Source organism: Pristiophorus japonicus, chromosome Y (genome assembly GCF_044704955.1).
Source record: "Pristiophorus japonicus isolate sPriJap1 chromosome Y, sPriJap1.hap1, whole genome shotgun sequence".
Classification (NCBI taxonomy): Eukaryota; Metazoa; Chordata; class Chondrichthyes; family Pristiophoridae; genus Pristiophorus; species Pristiophorus japonicus.
In genome coordinates, this window is record NC_092011.1 from 7,947,222 (window position 1) to 7,960,737 (window position 13,516).

Consider the following 13,516-nt stretch of genomic DNA (forward strand, 5'->3'; position numbering starts at 1 on the left):
CTGTACAGGATCCCTGTGTATTCAGGGTAAGGGTTACTGTAAAGTGTCCGTGTGTATTCAGGCTAAGGGTTATTGTACAGGATCCCTGTGTATTCAGGGTAAGGTTCACTGTACAGGGTCCCTGTGTATTCAGGGTAAGGGTTACTGTACAGGTCCCTGTGTATTCAAGGTAAGGGCTATTGTATAGGATCCCTGTGTATTCAGGGTAAGGGTTAAGGTACAGGGACCCTGTGTATTCAGGGTAAGGGTCACTGTACAGGATCCCTGTGTATTCAGCGTAAGGGTTACTGTACAGGGTCCCTGTATATTCAGGGTAAGTGTCACTGTACAGGGTCCCTGTGTATTCAGGGTAAGGGTCACTGTACAGGTCCCTGTGTATTCAGGGTAAGGGTTACTTTACAGGGTCCCTGTGAATTCAGGGTAAGTGTCACTGTACAGGGTCCCTGTGTATTCAGGTTAAGGGTCACTGTACAGGTCCCTGTGTATTCAGGGTAAGGGTTATTGTACAGGATCCCTGTGTTTTCAGGGTAAGGGTCATTGTACAGGGTCCCTGTGTATTCAGGGTACGGGTTACTGTACAGGGTCCCTGTGTATTCAGGGTAAGGTTTATTGTACAGGATCCCTGTGTATTCAGGGTAAGTGTTACTGTACAGGGTCCCTGTGTAATCAGGGTAAGGGTCAATGAAGAGGGTCCCTGTGTATTCAGGGTAAGGGTTACTGTACAGGCTCCCTATATATTCAGGGTAAGAGTTACTGTAAAGCTTCCCTGTGTATTCAGGGTAAGGGTTACTGTACAGGGTCCCTGTGTATTCAGGGTAAGGGTCACTGTACCGGGTCCCTCTGTATTCAGGGTAAGGGTTACTGTACAGGGACCCTGTGTATTCAGGTTAAGGGTCACTGTACAGGATCCCTGTGTATTCAGCGTAAGGGTTACTGTACAGGGTCCCTGTGTATTCAGGGTAAGTCTCACTGTACATGGTCCCTGTGTATTCAGGGTAAGTTTCACTGTACAGGTCCCTGTGTATGCAGGGTGAGGGTTACTGTACACGGTCCCTGTATATTCAGGGTAAGAGTCACTGTACAGTGTCCCTGTGTATTCATGGTAAGGGTTACTGTAAAGGGTTCCTGTGTATTCAGGGTAAGGGTTATTGTACAGGATCCCTGAGTATTCAAGTTAAGGGTCACTGTACAGGGTCCCTGTGTATTCAGGGTAAGGGTTATTGTACAGGATCCCTGTTTATTCAGGGTAAGGGTCACTGTACAGTGTCCCTGTCTATTCAGGGTAAGGGTTACTGTACAGGGTCCCTGTGTATTCAGGGTAAGGTTTACTGTAAAGTGTCCGTGTGTATTCAGGATAAGGGTTATTGTACAGGATCCCTATGTATTCAGGGTAAGGGTCACTGTACAGGGTCCCTGTGTATTCAGGGTAAGGGTTACTGTACAGGGTCCCTGTGTATTCAAGGTAAGGGCTATTGTACAGGATCCCTGTGTATTCATGGTAAGGGTTAAGGTACAGGGACCCTGTGTATTCAGGGTAAGGGTCACTTTACAGGATCCCTGTGTATTCAGCGTAAGGGTTACTGCACAGGGTCCCTGTATATTCAGGGTAAGTGTCACTGTACAGGGTCCCTGTGTATTCAGGGTAAGGGTCACTGTACAGGTCCCTGTGTATTCAGGGTAAGGGTTACTTTACAGGGTCCCTGTGAATTCAGGGTAAGTGTCTCTGTACAGGGTCCCTGTGTATTCAGGGTAAGGGTCACTGTACAGGTCCCTGTGTATTCAGGGTAAGGGTTACTGTACAGGGTCCCTGTGTATTCCGGGTAAGGGTCGCTTACAGGGTCCCTGTGTATTCAGGTTAAGTGTCACTGTACAGTGTCCCTGTGTATTCAGGATAAGGGTCACTGTACAGGTCCCTGTGTATTCAGGGTAAGGGTCACTGTACAGGGTCGCTGTGTATTCAGGGTAAGGGTTATTGTACAATATCCCTGTGTATTCAGGGTAAGGGTCACTGTACAGGGTCCCTGTATATTCAGTGTAAGGGTTATTGTACAGGATCCCTGTGTATTCAGGGTAAGTGTTACTGTAAAGTGGCCCTGTGTATTCAGGGTAAGGATCATTGTACAGGGTCCCTGTGTATTCAGGGTACGGGTTACTGTACAGGGCCCCTGTGTATTCAGGATAAGGGTCAGTGTACAGGGTCCCTGTGTATTCAGGGTAAGGGTTACTGTAGAGGGTCCCTGTGTATTCAGGGTAAGGGTTATTGTACAGGATCCCTGTGTATTCAGGGTAAGGGTCATTGTTCAGGGTCCCTGTGTATTCAGGGTACGGGTTACTGTACAGGGTCCCTGTGTATTCAGGGTAAGGGTTATTGTACAGGATCCCTGTGTATTCAGGGTAAGGGTTACTGTACAGGGTCCCTGTGTATTCAGGGTAAGGGTCAATGAAGAGGGTCCCTGTGTATTCAGGGTAAGGGTTACTGTACAGGCTCCCTATATATTCAGGGTAAGAGTTACTGTAGAGCTTCCCTGTGTATTCAGGGTAAGGATTACTGTACAGGGTCCCTGTGTATTCAGGGTAAGGTTCACTGTACCGGGTCCCTCTGTATTCAGGGTAAGGGTTACTGTACAGGGACCCTGTCTATTCAGGGTAAGGTTCACTGTACAGGATCCCTGTGTATTCAGCGTAAGGGTTACTGTATAGGGTCCCTGTGTATTCAGGGTAAGTCTCACTGTTCAGGGTCCCTGTGTATTCAGGGTAAGTTTCACTGTACAGGTCCCTGTGTATGCAGGGTGAGGGTTACTGTACACGGTCCCTGTATATTCAGGGTAAGAGTCACTGTACAGTGTCCCTGTGTATTCATGGTAAGGGTTACTGTACAGGGTCCCTGTGTATTCAGGGTAAGGGTTATTGTACAGGATCCCTGAGTATTCAAGTTAAGGGTCACTGTACAGGGTCCCTGTGTATTCAGGGTAAGGGTTATTTTACAGGATCCCTGTTTATTCAGGGTAAGGGTCACTGTACAGGGTCCCTGTCTATTCAGGGTAAGGGTTACTGTACAGGGTCCCTGTGTATTCAGGGTAAGGGTTACTGTAAAGTGTCCGTGTGTATTCAGGCTAAGGGTTATTGTACAGGATCCCTGTGTATTCAGGGTAAGGGTCACTGTACACGGTCCCTGTGTATTCAGGGTAAGGGTTACTCTAGAGGGTCCCTGTGTATACAAGGTAAGGGCTATTGTACAGGATCGCTGTGTATTCAGGGTAAGGGTTAAGGTACAGGGACCCTGTGTATTCAGGGTAAGGGTCACTGTACAGGATCCCTGTGTATTCAGCGTAAGGGTTACTGTACAGGGTCCCTGTATATTCAGGGTAAGTGTCACTGTACAGGCTCCCTGTGTATTCAGGGTAAGGGTCACTGTACAGGTCCCTGTGTATTCAGGGTAAGGGTTACTTTACAGGGTCCCTGTGAATTCAGGGTAAGTGTCACTGTACAGGGTCCCTGTGTATTCAGGGTAATGGTCACTGTACAGGTCCCTGAGTATTCAGGGTAAGGGTTACTGTACAGGGTCCCTATGTATTCCGGGTAAGGGTCGCTTACAGGGTCCCTGTGTATTCAGGTTAAGTGTCAATGTACAGTGTCCCTGTGTATTCAGGATAAGGGACACTGTACAGGTCCCTGTGTATTCAGGGTAAGGGTCACTGTACGGCTGTGTATTCAGGGTAAGGGTTATTGTACAATATCCCTGTGTATTCAGCGTAAGGGTCACTGTACAGGGTCCCTGTATATTCAGTGTAAGGGTTATTGTACAGGATCCCTGTGTATTCAGGGTAAGTGTTACTGTAAAGTGGCCCTGTGTATTCAGGGTAAGGGTCATTGTGCAGGGTCCCTGTGTATTCAGGGTAAGGGTTACTGTAGAGGGTCCCTGTGTATTCAGGGTAAGGGTTATTGTACAGGATCCCTGTGTATTCAGGGTAAGGGTTACTGTAGAGGGTCCCTGTGTATTCAGGGTAAGGGTTATTGTACAGGATCCCTGTGTATTCAGGGTAAGGGTCATTGTACAGGGTTCCTGTGTATTCAGGGTACGGGTTACTGTACAGGGTCCCTGTGTATTCAGGGTAAGGGTTATTGTACAGGATCCCTGTGTATTCAGGGTAAGGGTTACTGTACAGGGTCCCTGTGTATTCAGGGTAAGGGTCAATGAAGAGGGTCCCTGTGTATTCAGGGTAAGGGTTACTGTACAGGCTCGCTATATATTCAGGGTAAGAGTTACTGTAGAGCTTCCCTGTGTATTCAGGGTAAGGGTTACTGTACAGGGTCCCTGTGTATTCAGGGTAAGGGTCACTGTACCGGGTCCCTCTGTATTCAGGGTAAGGGTTACTGTACAGAGACCCTGTGTATTCAGGTTAAGGGTCACTGTACAGGATCCCTGTGTATTCAGCGTAAGGGTTACTGTACAGGGTCCCTGTGTATTCAGGGTAAGTCTCACTGTACATGGTCCCTGTGTATTCAGGGTAAGTTTCACTGTACAGGTCCCTGTGTATGCAGGGTGAGGGTTACTGTACACGGTCCCTGTATATTCAGGGTAAGAGTCACTGTACAGTGTCCCTGTGTATTCATGGTAAGGGTTACTGTAAAGGGTTCCTGTGTATTCAGGGTAAGGGTTATTGTACAGGATCCCTGAGTATTCAAGTTAAGGGTCACTGTACAGGGTCCCTGTGTATTCAGGGTAAGGGTTATTGCACAGGATCCCTGTTTATTCAGGGTAAGGGTCACTGTACAGGGTCCCTGTCTATTCAGGGTAAGGGTTACTGTACAGGGTCCCTGTGTATTCAGGGTAAGGTTTACTGTAAAGTGTCCGTGTGTATTCAGGATAAGGGTTATTGTACAGGATCCCTATGTATTCAGGGTAAGGGTCACTGTACAGGGTCCCTGTGTATTCAGGGTAAGGGTTACTGTACAGGGTCCCTGTGTATTCAAGGTAAGGGCTATTGTACAGGATCCCTGTGTATTCATGGTAAGGGTTAAGGTACAGGGACCCTGTGTATTCAGGGTAAGGGTCACTTTACAGGATCCCTGTGTATTCAGCGTAAGGGTTACTGCACAGGGTCCCTGTATATTCAGGGTAAGTGTCACTGTACAGGGTCCCTGTGTATTCAGGGTAAGGGTCACTGTACAGGTCCCTGTGTATTCAGGGTAAGGGTTACTTTACAGGGTCCCTGTGAATTCAGGGTAAGTGTCTCTGTACAGGGTCCCTGTGTATTCAGGGTAAGGGTCACTGTACAGGTCCCTGTGTATTCAGGGTAAGGGTTACTGTACAGGGTCCCTGTGTATTCCGGGTAAGGGTCGCTTACAGGGTCCCTGTGTATTCAGGTTAAGTGTCACTGTACAGTGTCCCTGTGTATTCAGGATAAGGGTCACTGTACAGGTCCCTGTGTATTCAGGGTAAGGGTCACTGTACAGGGTCGCTGTGTATTCAGGGTAAGGGTTATTGTACAATATCCCTGTGTATTCAGGGTAAGGGTCACTGTACAGGGTCCCTGTATATTCAGTGTAAGGGTTATTGTACAGGATCACTGTGTATTCAGGGTAAGTGTTACTGTAAAGTGGCCCTGTGTATTCAGGGTAAGGATCATTGTACAGGGTCCCTGTGTATTCAGGGTACGGGTTACTGTACAGGGCCCCTGTGTATTCAGGATAAGGGTCAGTGTACAGGGTCCCTGTGTATTCAGGGTAAGGGTTACTGTAGAGGGTCCCTGTGTATTCAGGGTAAGGGTTATTGTACAGGATCCCTGTGTATTCAGGGTAAGGGTCATTGTACAGGGTCCCTGTGTATTCAGGGTACGGGTTACTGTACAGGGTCCCTGTGTATTCAGGGTAAGGGTTATTGTACAGGATCCCTGTGTATTCAGGGTAAGGGTTACTGTACAGGGTCCCTGTGTATTCAGGGTAAGGGTCAATGAAGAGGGTCCCTGTGTATTCAGGGTAAGGGTTACTGTACAGGCTCCCTATATATTCAGGGTAAGAGTTACTGTAGAGCTTCCCTGTGTATTCAGGGTAAGGATTACTGTACAGGGTCCCTGTGTATTCAGGGTAAGGTTCACTGTACCGGGTCCCTCTGTATTCAGGGTAAGGGTTACTGTACAGGGACCCTGTGTATTCAGGGTAAGGTTCACTGTACAGGATCCCTGTGTATTCAGCGTAAGGGTTACTGTATAGGGTCCCTGTGTATTCAGGGTAAGTCTCACTGTTCAGGGTCCCTGTGTATTCAGGGTAAGTTTCACTGTACAGGTCCCTGTGTATGCAGGGTGAGGGTTACTGTACACGGTCCCTGTATATTCAGGGTAAGAGTCACTGTACAGTGTCCCTGTGTATTCATGGTAAGGGTTACTGTAAAGGGTCCCTGTGTATTCAGGGTAAGGGTTATTGTACAGGATCCCTGAGTATTCAAGTTAAGGGTCACTGTACAGGGTCCCTGTGTATTCAGGGTAAGGGTTATTTTACAGGATCCCTGTTTATTCAGGGAAATGGGTCACTGTACAGGGTCCCTGTCTATTCAGGGTAAGGGTTACTGTACAGGGTCCCTGTGTATTCAGGGTAAGGGTTACTGTAAAGTGTCCGTGTGTATTCAGGCTAAGGGTTATTGTACAGGATCCCTGTGTATTCAGGGTAAGGGTCACTGTACACGGTCCCTGTGTATTCAGGGTAAGGGTTACTGTAGAGGGTCCCTGTGTATACAAGGTAAGGGCTATTGTACAGGATCGCTGTGTATTCAGGGTAAGGGTTAAGGTACAGGGACCCTGTGTATTCAGGGTAAGGGTCACTGTACAGGATCCCTGTGTATTCAGCGTAAGGGTTACTGTACAGGGTCCCTGTATATTCAGGGTAAGTGTCACTGTAAAGGGTCCCTGTGTATTCAGGGTAAGGGTCACTGTACAGGTCCCTGTGTATTCAGGGTAAGGGTTACTTTACAGGGTCCCTGTGAATTCAGGGTAAGTGTCACTGTACAGGGTCCCTGTGTATTCAGGGTAATGGTCACTGTACAGGTCCCTGAGTATTCAGGGTAAGGGTTACTGTACAGGGTCCCTATGTATTCCGGGTAAGGGTCGCTTACAGGGTCCCTGTGTATTCAGGTTAAGTGTCAATGTACAGTGTCCCTCTGTATTCAGGATAAGGGACACTGTACAGGTCCCTGTGTATTCAGGGTAAGGGTCACTGTACAGGGTCGCTGTGTATTCAGGGTAAGGGTTATTGTACAATATCCCTGTGTATTCAGCGTAAGGGTCACTGTACAGGGTCCCTGTATATTCAGTGTAAGGGTTATTGTACAGGATCCCTGTGTATTCAGGGTAAGTGTTACTGTAAAGTGGCCCTGTGTATTCAGGGTAAGGGTCATTGTGCAGGGTCCCTGTGTATTCAGGGTAAGGGTTACTGTAGAGGGTCCCTGTGTATTCAGGGTAAGGGTTATTGTACAGGATCCCTGTGTATTCAGGGTAAGGGTTACTGTAGAGGGTCCCTGTGTATTCAGGGTAAGGGTTATTGTACAGGATCCCTGTGTATTCAGGGTAAGGGTCATTGTACAGGGTTCCTGTGTATTCAGGGTACGGGTTACTGTACAGGGTCCCTGTGTATTCAGGGTAAGGGTTATTGTACAGGATCCCTGTGTATTCAGGGTAAGGGTTACTGTACAGGGTCCCTGTGTATTCAGGGTAAGGGTCAATGAAGAGGGTCCCTGTGTATTCAGGGTAAGGGTTACTGTACAGGCTCGCTATATATTCAGGGTAAGAGTTACTGTAGAGCTTCCCTGTGTATTCAGGGTAAGGGTTACTGTACAGGGTCCCTGTGTATTCAGGGTAAGGGTCACTGTACCGGGTCCCTCTGTATTCAGGGTAAGGGTTACTGTACAGGGACCCTGTGTATTCAGGGTAAGGTTCACTGTACAGGATCCCTGTGTATTCAGCGTAAGGGTTACTGTACAGGGTCCCAGTGTATTCAGGGTAAGTCTCACTGTACAGGGTCCCTGTGTATTCAGGGTAAGGTTCACTGTACAGGTCCCTGTGTACACAGGGTGAGGGTTACTGTACACGGTCCCTGTATATTCAGCGTAAGATTCACTGTACAGTGTCCCTGTGTATTCATGGTAAGGGTTAATGTACAGGGTCCCTGTGTATTCAGCGTAAGGGTTATTGTACAGGATCATTGAGTATTCAAGTTAAGGGTCACTGTACAGGGTCCCTGTATATTCAGGGTAAGGGTTATTGTACAGGATCCCTGTTTATTCAGGGTAAGGGTCACTGTACAGGGTCCGTGTCTATTCAGGGTAAGGGTTACTGTACAGGATCCCTGTGTATTCAGGGTAAGGGTTACTGTAAAGTGTCCGTGTGTATTCAGGCTAAGGGTTATTGTACAGGATCCCTGTGTATTCAGGGTAAGGGTCATTGTACAGGGTCCCTGTGTATTCAGGGTACGGGTTACTGTACAGGGTCCCTGTGTATTCAGGGTAAGGGTTATTGTACAGGATCCCTGTGTATTCAGGGTAAGGGTTACTGTACAGGGTCCCTGTGTATTCAGGGTAAGGGTCAATGAAGAGGGTCCCTGTGTATTCAGGGTAAGGGTTACTGTACAGGCTCCCTATATATTCAGGGTAAGAGTTACTGTAGAGCTTCCCTGTGTATTCAGGGTAAGGATTACTGTACAGGGTCCCTGTGTATTCAGGGTAAGGTTCACTGTACCGGGTCCCTCTGTATTCAGGGTAAGGGTTACTGTACAGGGACCCTGTGTATTCAGGGTAAGGTTCACTGTACAGGATCCCTGTGTATTCAGCGTAAGGGTTACTGTATAGGGTCCCTGTGTAATAAGGGTAAGTCTCACTGTTCAGGGTCCCTGTGTATTCAGGGTAAGTTTCACTGTACAGGTCCCTGTGTATGCAGGGTGAGGGTTACTGTACACGGTCCCTGTATATTCAGGGTAAGAGTCACTGTACAGTGTCCCTGTGTATTCATGGTAAGGGTTACTGTACAGGGTCCCTGTGTATTCAGGGTAAGGGTTATTGTACAGGATCCCTGAGTATTCAAGTTAAGGGTCACTGTACAGGGTCCCTGTGTATTCAGGGTAAGGGTTATTTTACAGGATCCCTGTTTATTCAGGGTAAGGGTCACTGTACAGGGTCCCTGTCTATTCAGGGTAAGGGTTACTGTACAGGGTCCCTGTGTATTCAGGGTAAGGGTTACTGTAAAGTGTCCGTGTGTATTCAGGCTAAGGGTTATTGTACAGGATCCCTGTGTATTAAGGTAAGGGTCACTGTACACGGTCCCTGTGTATTCAGGGTAAGGGTTACTGTACAGGCTCGCTATATATTCAGGGTAAGAGTTACTGTAGAGCTTCCCTGTGTATTCAGGGTAAGGGTTACTGTACAGGGTCCCTGTGTATTCAGGGTAAGGGTCACTGTACCGGGTCCCTCTGTATTCAGGGTAAGGGTTACTGTACAGGGACCCTGTGTATTCAGGGTAAGGTTCACTGTACAGGATCCCTGTGTATTCAGCGTAAGGGTTACTGTATAGGGTCCCTGTGTATTCAGGGTAAGTCTCACTGTTCAGGGTCCCTGTGTATTCAGGGTAAGTTTCACTGTACAGGTCCCTGTGTATGCAGGGTGAGGGTTACTGTACACGGTCCCTGTATATTCAGGGTAAGAGTCACTGTACAGTGTCCCTGTGTATTCATGGTAAGGGTTACTGTAAAGGGTCCCTGTGTATTCAGGGTAAGGGTTATTGTACAGGATCCCTGAGTATTCAAGTTAAGGGTCACTGTACAGGGTCCCTGTGTATTCAGGGTAAGGGTTATTTTACAGGATCCCTGTTTATTCAGGGAAATGGGTCACTGTACAGGGTCCCTGTCTATTCAGGGTAAGGGTTACTGTACAGGGTCCCTGTGTATTCAGGGTAAGGGTTACTGTAAAGTGTCCGTGTGTATTCAGGCTAAGGGTTATTGTACAGGATCCCTGTGTATTCAGGGTAAGGGTCACTGTACACGGTCCCTGTGTATTCAGGGTAAGGGTTACTGTAGAGGGTCCCTGTGTATACAAGGTAAGGGCTATTGTACAGGATCGCTGTGTATTCAGGGTAAGGGTTAAGGTACAGGGACCCTGTGTATTCAGGGTAAGGGTCACTGTACAGGATCCCTGTGTATTCAGCGTAAGGGTTACTGTACAGGGTCCCTGTATATTCAGGGTAAGTGTCACTGTACAGGGTCCCTGTGTATTCAGGGTAAGGGTCACTGTACAGGTCCCTGTGTATTCAGGGTAAGGGTTACTTTACAGGGTCCCTGTGAATTCAGGGTAAGTGTCACTGTACAGGGTCCCTGTGTATTCAGGGTAATGGTCACTGTACAGGTCCCTGAGTATTCAGGGTAAGGGTTACTGTACAGGGTCCCTATGTATTCCGGGTAAGGGTCGCTTACAGGGTCCCTGTGTATTCAGGTTAAGTGTCAATGTACAGTGTCCCTCTGTATTCAGGATAAGGGACACTGTACAGGTCCCTGTGTATTCAGGGTAAGGGTCACTGTACAGGGTCGCTGTGTATTCAGGGTAAGGGTTATTGTACAATATCCCTGTGTATTCAGCGTAAGGGTCACTGTACAGGGTCCCTGTATATTCAGTGTAAGGGTTATTGTACAGGATCCCTGTGTATTCAGGGTAAGTGTTACTGTAAAGTGGCCCTGTGTTTTCAGGGTAAGGGTCATTGTGCAGGGTCCCTGTGTATTCAGGGTAAGGGTTACTGTAGAGGGTCCCTGTGTATTCAGGGTAAGGGTTATTGTACAGGATCCCTGTGTATTCAGGGTAAGGGTTACTGTAGAGGGTCCCTGTGTATTCAGGGTAAGGGTTATTGTACAGGATCCCTGTGTATTCAGGGTAAGGGTCATTGTACAGGGTTCCTGTGTATTCAGGGTACGGGTTACTGTACAGGGTCCCTGTGTATTCAGGGTAAGGGTTATTGTACAGGATCCCTGTGTATTCAGGGTAAGGGTTACTGTACAGGGTCCCTGTGTATTCAGGGTAAGGGTCAATGAAGAGGGTCCCTGTGTATTCAGGGTAAGGGTTACTGTACAGGCTCGCTAAATATTCAGGGTAAGAGTTACTGTAGAGCTTCCCTGTGTATTCAGGGTAAGGGTTACTGTACAGGGTCCCTGTGTATTCAGGGTAAGGGTCACTGTACCGGGTCCCTCTGTATTCAGGGTAAGGGTTACTGTACAGGGACCCTGTGTATTCAGGGTAAGGTTCACTGTACAGGATCCCTGTGTATTCAGCGTAAGGGTTACTGTACAGGGTCCCAGTGTATTCAGGGTAAGTCTCACTGTACAGGGTCCCTGTGTATTCAGGGTAAGGTTCACTGTACAGGTCCCTGTGTACACAGGGTGAGGGTTACTGTACACGGTCCCTGTATATTCAGCGTAAGATTCACTGTACAGTGTCCCTGTGTATTCATGGTAAGGGTTAATGTACAGGGTCCCTGTGTATTCAGCGTAAGGGTTATTGTACAGGATCATTGAGTATTCAAGTTAAGGCTCACTGTACAGGGTCCCTGTATATTCAGGGTAAGGGTTATTGTACAGGATCCCTGTTTATTCAGGGTAAGGATCACTGTACAGGGTCCGTGTCTATTCAGGGTAAGGGTTACTGTACAGGATCCCTGTGTATTCAGGGTAAGGGTTACTGTAAAGTGTCCGTGTGTATTCAGGCTAAGGGTTATTCTACAGGATCCCTGTGTATTCAGGGTAAGGGTCATTGTACAGGGTCCCTGTGTATTCAGGGTACGGGTTACTGTACAGGGTCCCTGTGTATTCAGGGTAAGGGTTATTGTACAGGATCCCTGTGTATTCAGGGTAAGGGTTACTGTACAGGGTCCCTGTGTATTCAGGGTAAGGGTCAATGAAGAGGGTCCCTGTGTATTCAGGGTAAGGGTTACTGTACAGGCTCCCTATATATTCAGGGTAAGAGTTACTGTAGAGCTTCCCTGTGTATTCAGGGTAAGGATTACTGTACAGGGTCCCTGTGTATTCAGGGTAAGGTTCACTGTACCGGGTCCCTCTGTATTCAGGGTAAGGGTTACTGTTCAGGGACCCTGTGTATTCAGGGTAAGGTTCACTGTACAGGATCCCTGTGTATTCAGCGTAAGGGTTACTGTATAGGGTCCCTGTGTAATAAGGGTAAGTCTCACTGTTCAGGGTCCCTGTGTATTCAGGGTAAGTTTCACTGTACAGGTCCCTGTGTATGCAGGGTGAGGGTTACTGTACACGGTCCCTGTATATTCAGGGTAAGAGTCACTGTACAGTGTCCCTGTGTATTCATGGTAAGGGTTACTGTACAGGGTCCCTGTGTATTCAGGGTAAGGGTTATTGTACAGGATCCCTGAGTATTCAAGTTAAGGGTCACTGTACAGGGTCCCTGTGTATTCAGGGTAAGGGTTATTTTACAGGATCCCTGTTTATTCAGGGTAAGGGTCACTGTACAGGGTCCCTGTCTATTCAGGGTAAGGGTTACTGTACAGGGTCCCTGTGTATTCAGGGTAAGGGTTACTGTAAAGTGTCCGTGTGTATTCAGGCTAAGGGTTATTGTACAGGATCCCTGTGTATTCAGGGTAAGGGTCACTGTACACGGTCCCTGTGTATTCAAAGTAAGGGTTACTGTAGAGGGTCCCTGTGTATACAAGGTAAGGGCTATTGTACAGGATCGCTGTGTATTCAGGGTAAGGGTTAAGGTACAGGGACCCTGTGTATTCAGGGTAAGGGTCACTGTACAGGATCCCTGTGTATTCAGCGTAAGGGTTACTGTACAGGGTCCCTGTATATTCAGGGTAAGTGTCACTGTACAGGGTCCCTGTGTATTCAGGGTAAGGGTCACTGTACAGGTCCCTGTGTATTCAGGGTAAGGGTTACTTTACAGGGTCCCTGTGAATTCAGGGTAAGTGTCACTGTACAGGGTCCCTGTGTATTCAGGGTAATGGTCACTGTACATGTCCCTGAGTATTCAGGGTAAGGGTTACTGTACAGGGTCCCTATGTATTCCGGGTAAGGGTCGCTTACAGTGTCCCTGTGTATTCAGGTTAAGTGTCAATGTACAGTGTCCCTGTGTATTCAGGATAAGGGACACTGTACAGGTCCCTGTGTATTCAGGGTAAGGGTCACTGTACAGGGTCGCTGTGTATTCAGGGTAAGGGTTATTGTACAATATCCCTGTGTATTCAGCGTAAGGGTCACTGTACAGGGTCCCTGTATATTCAGTGTAAGGGTTATTGTACAGGATCCCTGTGTATTCAGGGTAAGTGTTACTGTAAAGTGGCCCTGTGTATTCAGGGTAAGGGTCATTGTGCAGGGTCCCTGTGTATTCAGGGTAAGGGTTACTGTAGAGGGTCCCTGTGTATTCAGGGTAAGGGTTATTGTACAGGATCCCTGTGTATTCAGGGTAAGGGTTACTGTAGAGGGTCCCTGTGTATTCAGGGTAAGGGTTATTGTACAGGATCCCTGTGTA